Consider the following 10,392-nt stretch of genomic DNA (forward strand, 5'->3'; position numbering starts at 1 on the left):
TTTTTTTTTTTTTTTTTTTAGAGTAGGGAAAATTTTACTGAAGTAAAGATAGCTTCTGTCTAAGAGAGTCAGAAGGGGAACTGGAAAATGGGTTGCCTGCTTACCCAACTTCTCAAAGGTGTTTTATGAGCAAAGCCATAAGGTGAGGAGAGTTCAAGGTGGGACAAAACTATAGTCAACAAGTACAATTACAAGTACAGTCACTTAGGTAATATCTGATCCAGTGAGAAATCATAAGGTGGACAAAACTATGAGCAACCAATAAGATTATGACAAGTATAATTGCTTAGGTAATATTGATTAAATGGGAATCCAATGAGGAAACAAGTCACATAGCAAAATAATAAGGAATGAACTGTTTCTCCTCTGCCATCCTCCCTTACCATTCCTCCCTGCCTTGGAATCAGATGACTATGAATTGAAACCTGTACAAACTGGAAGCTAAAGTAAATTTCTCCTCTTTTAACTTATGAGTGTCAGTTATTATGTTCCATCAGTGAGAGAGTACCTAAGACAGTTTCCCAGTGAGAGAAGTGTTAAGACAGGTAGGCACTAGGCAGTGTCTGCTAAGCTGGGAACCTATCAGTGGCCCCTTAGCTGCTGGCACTTGATCTCTTCCATCAGAGAAATATGAGCTTTTTTCCCAAGATTATGTGTTCAACCAACCTGATCTATGAGCAGAGCTGGGATCAAGAAGAGGCCCTGCTTATTTTAAACAACCCTGTTACTGGATTTCACCTGATTGGCTTTGCTTTAAAAGTTGCTTTCCTGAAAAAGGGCTAAAGGTGTAGGGGAAGTATGAAGGGTAGGAGAAAGGAAATAAGGAAAAAGAAAAAATATGATAAAAGGAAAAAATGGAAACAAAGTCTTTGTAAACAGGGGAAGGGAGCAGTGAATGGGGGGTAGGGGTATGGAGAAAAAATGAGAACCAAGATCCCAATGATGAATGTAACTGTACAGTATACTTTAAAAGTACCAATAAACTCAATTTTTAAAAAAAGTTCCTTTCCTGTGGTTTGATTTTTCTTTGCTTCCTATATTCAAGTACCTGCAGACCTTCATGAGTGTCTTATGAGCATTTAGCAAGTGCCACTGCCTCTAGATAACTATGATGGTCACCTGAGTATTTAGTTCTTAACAAGATTTGCTCTCAGGAGAAACTATTTTAAACCAGAATTTTATCAGAGCCTAATTAATCTAGGAGAAGGGATCTCTCCCAGTCCCTCTAGTTATGTTATCCCATCTATGGTGTGGGGAGCAGAGGCTAAGAGGCATTTGTGAAGTTCACAAACCAAGGGCATAAGGTCACTAAAAGAGTGAGACCCAATTATAGAACTACAGAACACTTTATTTGCCCGAAACATGCCACCCCATTAAAGCTATATTTACCAGAGTTACTTCTTCATAGTACAGCATATCTGACTTTTAATAAAAAGTTGCAAGTCTTACTAAAATACAAATATATATTGTGAAGAAACAGTATAAGCATCAGAAAAACACTGTCATGACAGAGATGGTAAAATTTTGACTGAATTTAAAATAATTATGATGAATACATTGCGGAGAATAAAGAAAAAAGTAGACAATATGCAAAAACAGATGGATATTATAAGAAGAAAGATGAAGATTCTTTAAAAAGTTCAAAAAGAAATACTAGAGACAAAAACACTGTAATAGAAATAAAGTGCTTTGGACAAGCTCATAATTAGACTTGAAAGGGCTGAATGAAGACTCTGTAAGCTTAAGGGTATTTCAATAGATGCTCTCAAACTCAAAAGTAATTATAAAAACTAGAAATAAAATAAAATAATATTCAAGAACTGCTGGACCATAACCAAAAATACAACAAATACACGACGGTAAAACTATAAGGGGAAGAAAAAGAGAAAGGAACAGAAGCAATATTTAAACAAGTGACTGAGAACTTCCTCCCAGATTCACATCAGACACCAAACTGCAAATCCAGCAGACTCAGATAACATCAAGGATAAACTAAAAATTAAAAACAAAAATAAAAACTACCTCTATGAATATACTCTTCAAAAAAAAATCAAAGATAAAGAAAAAAATCTGGAAATTAGCCATAAGAAAAACACATTATCTATAGAGGAATAAAAGCAAGAATTACATCTGACTTCTCCTTAGAAACCACACAAGCAAGAAGAGAATTAAGTGAAATATTTAAAGTGTTCAGATAGGAAGAAAAAGCCAACCAATCTAGAATTCTCTGATCTGTGAAATTTATCCTTTGAACATGAAGGGAGGATTTTAAAAATCCTCAAGGCAGTTAAGAAAATACATAGCCAGTAGATCTACCTTATTAGAGATATTAAGAGAAGTTCTTCAGAACTATTATTAGTCAAAAACTAGGAACTACATAAAGAAATGAGAAAGAATAGGTGAGGGTAAAATAAAAACTTATTTTTATTATTCTTAATTGACTTAGATTATTCTAAATAACAACAGCAAAAATGCATTTGATGATTGTATCTTATGTATAAGTAAAATGAATGGTAGCAATGATAAAAGGGTTGGGAGGGAATAATTAGGAATATTCCATTATTTTAGGAACCTGGCACTATTTGTGAAATGGTAAAGAGTTATTTGAAAGTGTACTTGAATTAGTTGTAAGCATATATGGCAAACTCTAGGGACACAACTAGAAGTTCTTTTTAAAAAAAATAGCTGATTCTACAGAAAGATAAAATTGAATCATATAAATAAAAACAAAGAAGAGAGAAATAGCAGTAATAAATATAGTAGATACCAATCCAACAGAAACAATAATTATTTCAGTTTTTGTTTGTTTTAGAGAAGATAACACTATATAGTTCAGGCTGGCTTTGAACCCACTATTTAACCCAGGCTGACCTCAGACTTGCAGCAGTCCTCTTTCTTCAACCTCCCAAGTTCTGGGATTACAGGTATGTGCCAACACCCTCAGCCAGAAGCAATAATTATTTTAAACATCAATAGAATAAATATACCAATTAATAGAAATGGTTAGAGTGAATCACCAAAAAAAAAAGCCTAGTGATATGTTATCTACAAAAAACTTTAAATATGAAGATAAATGTAGATTAAAAGTAAAGAGGTGTAGAAAGGTAAATCATGCTAAAATTAATCAAAAGAAAGCTGGAGTATGTGTATTAATTTCAGACAAAGAAAACTTCAAATGGAAAATTGTCAGGACTAAAGTGGAGTACGGAATAAACCATATCCCCTGAAAATTCATATATTGAAGTATTAACCCTCAATGTGACTAAATTTGAATAAGGCCTACAAAAGGAGATAAAGTTAAATGAAGTCATACAGGAAGGTTCTGGCATAATGAGAAATTACAAAAAGAAATCTCTCTCTCTCTCTCTCTCTCTCTCTCTCTCTCTCTCTCTCTCATATTGGGGATTGAACTTGTGACCTTGCACTTGTAAGGCAGGCAACAGGCAGAACTACTGAGCTAAATCCCTAGCCCAATGTCTCTTATTTAATTCACCTAGTCTGTGGCATTCTTTATGGAAGCCTGAACTAAGATAGAGGGTCATTATACAAGAAGTGATAGAAAAATAGGGTGAGTCCATTTTCCTATGAATGACTAGTTTCTCATTCTTTATGGCTGAGTGATGTTCCATTTTATAGAAAAACCATGTCTTTTTTATCCAGTCTCCAACTGATGGGCAATTGGGCTGTTTCCAAGTTTTAGCTATTATAGACTGTGCTGATATAAACATGAGTAAGCATATATCACTGTGGTATGATTCTTTTAATTCTTTTGGAAAGGTACCCAGCAGAGGGATGGCTGGGTTAAATGGAACCTCTAATCCTAGTTCTAAGGTCATACTCTTAAATGAAATACATAAGTCACACATGTACAAATACCAAATAGTTTCTCTGATGTGAAAAACTAAAAATGTAAATAAGATCCAAATGGTATAATTAACAATGTGAAATAGGAAGAAAAGGGCTAAAGGTGTAGGGGATGTGGGAAGGGTAGGGGAAAGGAAATAAGGGAAAAGAAAAAAAATACAAGAAAGTGAAAAAATGGAAACAAAGTTTTTGTAAATGGGGAAGAGAAGAGAGGGTAGAGGGAGGGCAGGGTTATGGGGAAAAAAATGAGAACCAAGATCTGTCATGTAAAGGTACAAGACCCCATTGATGAATGTAACTACACTGTATACCTAAAATGTACCAATAAACTCAATGAGAAAAAAAAAGAAAAGAAAAGAAAATAGGGTGAGTAAATTATAAAAATTTGTTACAGTATGAGACATTGCCATTAATTCCCCTCCAAATATTCTGCCTTGCTTCAAAGACACTTATCGCACAGTTCTTGCCATCTTCTGAAGCAGTTCTGGAATGCTTTAAGGGTGACTTTAAGGTGTGATTTTTTAAAATATGATGAATGTTGCTTCTGAGTGCCACCAAACAGAAAGACAGGCTCGTAAAATTATCACAGTGTATACTCATTCATCTTATTCAATGGCTTTGATACCACATGACTTCTGGCTCTTCCTCAAAGTCAAAATGATGATAAAAGGTAAATGTTTTGAATTGATTTAGCACATTGAGGCAGCTGTAATACTGTGACTAAAAACACTCATGAGAGGCTGGGGGATATAGTTCAGTGGTTCTGCCACCTGCCTCACAAGCACAAGGACCTGAGTTCATCCCCGGTACAAAAAAAAAAAAAAGATAAATAAATAAAAACACTCATGAAAAAGGATGTCCACAACTATTTCCAAAACTGGCAAGAATGATAGGATGTGTCTTGGAAGTGAGGAGAGTAGTTTAAAGGAAATTAATGGCAATATGTCTTTTACTGTAATAATTTTTTTGGTACTGGAGATTGATGTAATAATTGTATTTAAACATTCACCATATGAGTAAAAGGTCAATTCTCCAAGAAGACTTAACAATTCTTCTTAGTGTGCATATGCTTAAAAATATAGTTTCAAAATAGAGCAACAAAAATACTGATCAAACAGCAAGGAGAACTAGATGAATCCTCCATTATTCAGACTTCTATCAGAAATGGACAGATCAAGCTGATACAATTCAACACCATCAATGGTGAATTCAACACCACCATCAATCAAATAGCTACAATACTATGTGGATCAATAGCAGAACACATTCTTCCCAAAGTCAATGGAACCTACACCAAGATAGACCATATTTGGGGCCATAAAATACATCTTAAATTTAAAAGAATAGAAATCATATACTATATCTTCTTCAACCAGAATAGAATTAAACAAGAAAACAATGACAGGAAGATAGCTGCAGAATTTCAAAATACTTGCAATTAAACTATATATATATATTTCTTTTTTTCTTTTTTTTTTTTTTTTTTTTTTTTTTTTTGGTACCACGGCTTGAACTCAGGTCCTTGCACTTGCAAGGCAGGCCACCAAACCACTGAGCTAAATCCCTGGCCCCCATTTTTTTCAAATCTTTATAAACCAATATCTCTCATGAGAACAGATGCAAAAATTCTTTTAAAAATAGCAAACTGAATTCAATAATTATAAAAATGATTATAAACTACAACATTCAAAAAAATAGTTCAACATTTAAAAATTAAATAATCTATCACATCAACAGGCCAAAGGTGAAAAAATCATATGATCATTTAATAGGTGAAAAAATTTAATACCCATTCCTAATTTTAAAAAATACTCTCAACAAACTAGAACTAGACACTAATGTTCTCAACTTGATAAAGAATATTTACAAAAAACTAAAGCAGTATACTTAGTAGTGAAAAAACTAAAACCTTTCTGATAAGATCTAGCAAAGCCAACAATGTTCCCTCTCACCACTGTTTTCAATATCATCTTGAAGTCATAGCCAAAAGAACAACACAAGAAAAGAAAAAAAAGGTAGGCATATTGAGAAGGGAGAACTAAAACTCATGTTTGCGGATGGCATGAGTGTCTATGTGGAAAATCTAAAAATTCAATTTTAAAAATTTCTGAAAATGATAAGCAATTATGGCAAGATTTCAGGATGCAGGGCTAATAATATATAAAATTCAATCATTTTGTATGTGGTACCAATGAACAAATGGAATTTGACATTAAAAATACAATACCAGTTACCTTAGCACCTAATAAAATGAAGTACTTAGATATAAGCCTAACAAAATAAGTTTGAGATCTACATACTCTGATGAAAGAGCTAAATAAATAGTCCGTGTCCATGGATAGAAAGACTCAATATTGTCAAAATTCCATTTCTTCCCAACTTAATCTATTGGTACAATGTGATCCCAATCACAGCCCAGGCAAATTATTTTGTAGAAATAAAAAAAGTGGTTCTAAACTTTATATGGAAAGTCAATAGACCTAGGCTAAGAGAATAACAAAATTGAAAGACTGACACTACCCAGATTCAAGACTTACTGCAAAGCAACAGTAATCCAGACAGTGTATTACTTGCAAAAGAATAGGCAAATAGATCAATGGAACAGAATAGAAAGCCCAGAATCAGATTCACATAAACACAGGTAACTGAGCCCTCACAAAAAAATAAGGGCAAGGGGAAAAAGATAGCCTTTTCAACATGTGGAAAAATAGGCTATCCACATTTAAAAAGAAAAAAAAAACAGGAAGGGGGAATATTGCAGATAGGTAACTTACTTAGCTATCTTGTAGGCAGTTAGACAGGGCCAGCCCCAGAGGAGCCAGCATGGAGGACAATCAAGACACATTCACTGAAGGCTGGAATTGTAAAAGGAAAGAAACTATTACACCCTTGTACTTCCCCCCGGGGACAAATAGCAGTGATTGATATTCTAAATAGGTATCAATCACCCGGGTGGGAGGCCTGTTCCTTAACCCAGCCTTTCCAGGGAATATCCCTGACCTCACCCTTACTGAAAATTCTTGTACAATTGCAATGTGACTTGCTCCCCCATTTGACCCCCATTTAATCAATATTGCCTGGGTGACTATACTTGAAATCTTATTGGTTGGTCATGGTTTTGCCCCACCTCATGCCCACCTTGTAATTTTTCATTGGGTCTTATAGTTTTGTCCCATTTTGTACACACCTTACCATATTGCTTTACTGTATAAAACATCTTTGAAGACCACTTTCTGGTCCCCCTTCTGCCTCTCTTAGAAGTTTTCATTCTCTCAATAAATGTTTCCTTTTTTTTTTGGTATGGGAACCAAACTCAGAACCTTGCACTTGAGATGCGGGTGGTGGACCACTGAGCTAAATCCCAGCCCTTTCTTTTTTAATTTTTCCTATTCATAAAAAAAAAAAAAGAAAGAAAAAGAAAGAGCCAGGGATTTAGCACAGTGGTTCTGCCACCTCCCTCACAAACACAAGGTCCCAAGTTTGATCCCTGGTGCAAAAAAACAAAACAAAACATGAATCTAGACATAGTTTCTACCCTTTTCACAAAAATTACCAGAATAGATCATATACCTAAATATAAAGTGAAAAATAATAAAACTAGAAGATAAACTGAATATTTAAATGTTCTTAGGAATGGCAATAACTTTATACAACCAGAGGCAGGGTCTATGAAAGAAATAGTTGATAAGCTGGACTTCATCACAATTAAAAACTTCTGATCTACTAGATAGTATCAAGAAAATGAGAATACTGCTATAGACTTTGAGAATATATTTGTAAAAGAATTGTCTGACAAAGACCTGTAACCCAGAATACACAAAGAATTCCTGAAACTCAACAATAAATTGTGCTAGGATGTAGCTCAGTGGTAGAGTGTTTGCCTTGAATACATGAGGCTCTGAATTAAATCCTCAGTACAAAAGGGGGGAAATCAGGAAGAAGAAGAGGAGGAAGAGGAAAAAGTGGGAGGAAAGGATGGAGAAAGGTGAAAGAGGAAAGAGGAGGAAGGGGGGAAAAGTTAAGAAAACTCAACAATTAAAAATATGTATAAATTCATTTTTTTTCTTTTTATGGAGTTTATTGGTACATTTTAGGTATACAGTACAGTTACATTCATCATTGGGATCTTGTACCTTTACATGACAGAGGGGTGGAGAAGTTGAAGGGAGGGAACGGGAATGGAAAAAAATTAGAACTGATACATGTCATGTATAAGTACAAATCACCAATGAATGTGATCATAATATATATCTAAAATGTACCAGTAAACTTAAAGAGTATTGGTACATTTTAGGTATACAGTACAGTTACATTCATCATTGGGATCTTGTACCTTTACATGACAGAGGGGTGGAGAAGTTGAAGGGAGGGAACGGGAATGGAAAAAAATTAGAACTGATACATGTCATGTATAAGTACAAATCACCAATGAATGTGATCATAATATATATCTAAAATGTACCAGTAAACTTAAAGAGTGTATAATTAAGAATATCTAAATATAATTAATTTTACAAGGCATACAAGGACTTTAAATGCATATTATTAAGTGAAGGAAGCTGATCTGAAAGGCTGTGTACTATATAATAGCAACTATATGATATTCAGTGGCTGCCAGGGCACAAGAAGACAAGCTATAAATAGGTAGAGCACAGACTCAAGTTCCAGGAGGCAGCCTGAACCCCAATCCACTGCGGGAAGGAGAGCCACTCCTGCTCCCGACCCAGCCGCCATTGCTCCAGGGCCACGAAGGTAGCCACACAGGCACCCCTGAACCCCAATAGCCCCCCCGCCACACTCTCAGTCCTCCTGACTGTGCCAGTCTTTGGACCCACTCTGCAGAGGCAGAGGTGGTCATCAAGGGTATTTTTCTGAGTTCCCAACTTTGAACATCTTTAAAGAAAGGGCATGGGAAACCTGAAATAGAACGTTGTGGAGTTCAACCATTCAGAAGGTTGGGGAACTCAATCTGGGCCTTGCAGCCGAAGGTCAGTCAGCATCATGGGGTTCAGCCATCATCTAACTGAGATGAGGGGTCTTGCATCCTCGCTCTGTCTGAGCCATTCAATGCTAAATACATTATATTGAAATTTTGTGGCAGACATGTTCTGGACTGCTTCTTGATTTCAACTTAATTCAAATGATTTAAGGGTGATAGACTAGTGACTACCACAGGTGGTCAGTTTCCAAGTTGTGCTTGATCATATTGTGTTGCTGGTTGGGACAAAGGATTGTGGTTGATTTGATGAGCTGTTTTCTCTGGTGTTATGAAGATGAGAATGTCTGTGGGTCATTAGAGGCACAGAAGCTAGGGAGCAACTATATCAGGAAGATTTGGGTGATAATCCAGAGATTAGACCAAGGACAGTCTGACAACAAAAATTAAAATGACAAAACACTTAAGCAAGACACAAGGACAGACTTCCAGTTTACCAATGGCAAACAGTAGGGCAAATGAGGATGAAAAGGCCGATAGTGAACCACCAGGGCACCCTGAACTCAAAGCACAGGAAGTATCAAAACAGATCAATCAGGCTCTAGAAAAATTCAAAACAGAAATAATTTCCCAGATAACCATAGAGATAGTGAGCAAAATGGAAGTCGTGATTCGAGACACTAGAGCAGAAAATGACAAAAAAATAGATGAGCTCAGGACCATGATAGAAGCCATGAAGGCCCAGAATAAGAAAGAAATGAAAAAATAAACACCCAACATAGGAAAGAAATGGAATCCATAAAACAGATTCAAACAGATATCCAGGAGATTAAACACTCTATTGAAAGTGTACACAACAGAATAAAAGAATGCGAAGATAGGCTCTCATATATAGAAGATAAGATTGCAGTCAGTGACCATGAAAAGAGAGGTCTCTTAAAAACAGTAAGAGATCATGAGAAATCGATCCAACAACTCCTAGACGATGCAAAGAAGAATAACAGACTGATAGGAATACATGAAGTAGCAGGAGAAAATACAAATGACTTTAAAAAGCTATTCACATAATTAATGACAGAAAGCTTCCCAAACAGAGGGGAAGAATTTGACATTCAGATAAATGAGGCATATAGGACCCCAACTAGCTACAATCAAAAAAAATCTACACCTAGACATACAATCATCAAGATCCCAGAAACCCAACAGAAGAAAAAAATACTACAAACAGTAAGAGAAAAGAAACAAATCACATACAAAGGAAAGCCCATCAGAATCACAGCAGACTTTTCAACACAAACCCTTGGGGCAAGGAGAGCCTGGAATGAGATATTTCAAGTACTAAAAGAGAACAACCTCCAACCTAGACTGATGTATCCAGCAAAACTCTCTTTCAAAATGGAGGGGGAAATAAGACACTTCCATGACAAAGAACACCTGAGAAACTACATGAATACCAAACCAACACTACAAGCAATTTGAAACAAGAACCTAGAAAAAGACAATGAAAGCAACAACACCATGAGGCCCAACAGAGCAAATCAAATAGGCAAGGCAAGAAATTAAAAGGAGAAGGTGAAAAAGTAAAAAGAGTC

This window comes from Fukomys damarensis, unplaced genomic scaffold, assembly GCF_012274545.1.
Source record: "Fukomys damarensis isolate Sample0158 unplaced genomic scaffold, DMR_v1.0_HiC HiC_scaffold_36, whole genome shotgun sequence".
NCBI lineage: Eukaryota > Metazoa > Chordata > Mammalia > Rodentia > Bathyergidae > Fukomys > Fukomys damarensis.